The following is a 989-nucleotide window of genomic DNA, read 5'->3' on the forward strand; positions in this document are numbered from 1 at the left end:
TGTTTTGTGTGAGTGAGTGTGTGTTGTGTGTGAGTGAGTGTGTGTTGTGTGTGTGTGAGTGTGTGTTGTGTGTGTGTGTGAGTGAGTGTGTGTGAGTGAGTGTGTGTTGTGTGTGTGTGGGTTGTGTGTGTGAGTGTGTTGTGTGTGAGTGAGTGAGTGTGTGTTGTGTGTGTGAGTGTGTTGTGTGTGAGTGAGTGTGTGTTGTGTGTGTGTGTGAGTGTGTGTTGTGTGTGTGTGTGAGTGTGGGTTATGTGTGTGAGTGTGTGTTGTGTGTGTGAGTGTGTGTGTGTGTGTGTGTGAGTGAGTGTGTGTTGTGAGTGAGTGAGTATGTGTTGTGTGTGTGTGAGTGTGTGTTGTGTGTGAGTGAGTGTGGGTTGTGTGTGAGTGAGTGTGTGGTGTGTGTGTGAGTGTGTGTTGTGTGTGTGTGTGTTGTGTGTATGTGAGTGTGTTGTGTGTGTGTGAGTGTGTGTTGTGTGTGTGTGTGTGTGTTGTGTGTGTGTGTGTGTTGTGTGTGTGAGTGTGTGTTGTGTGTGGGTTGTGTGTGAGTGTGTGTTGTGTGTGGGTTGTGAGTGAGTGTGTGTGTGTGTGTGTTGTGTGTGAGTGAGTGTGTGTTGTGTGTGAGTGAGTGTGTGTTGTGTGTGAGTGAGTGTGTGTTGTGTGTGAGTGTTGTGTGTGTGTGAGTGAGTGAGTGTGTGTTGTGTGTGAGTGAGTGTGTGTTGTGTGTGTGAGTGAGTGTGTGTGTGTGAGTGAGTGTGTGTTGTGTGTGAGTGAGTGTGTGTTGTGTGTGTGTGTGTGAGTGAGTGTGTGTGTGTTGTGTGTGAGTGAGTGTTGTGTGTGTGTGAGTGAGTGTGTGTTTTGTGTGAGTGAGTGTTGTGTGTGAGTGAGTGTGTGTGTGAGTGAGTGAGTGTGTGTTGTGTGTGAGTGAGTGTTGTGTGTGAGTGAGTGTGTGTGTGAGTTGTGTGTGAGTGAGTGTGTGTTGTGTGTGAGTG

This window comes from Hemibagrus wyckioides, linkage group LG01 (assembly GCF_019097595.1).
Source record: "Hemibagrus wyckioides isolate EC202008001 linkage group LG01, SWU_Hwy_1.0, whole genome shotgun sequence".
Classification (NCBI taxonomy): domain Eukaryota; kingdom Metazoa; phylum Chordata; class Actinopteri; order Siluriformes; family Bagridae; genus Hemibagrus; species Hemibagrus wyckioides.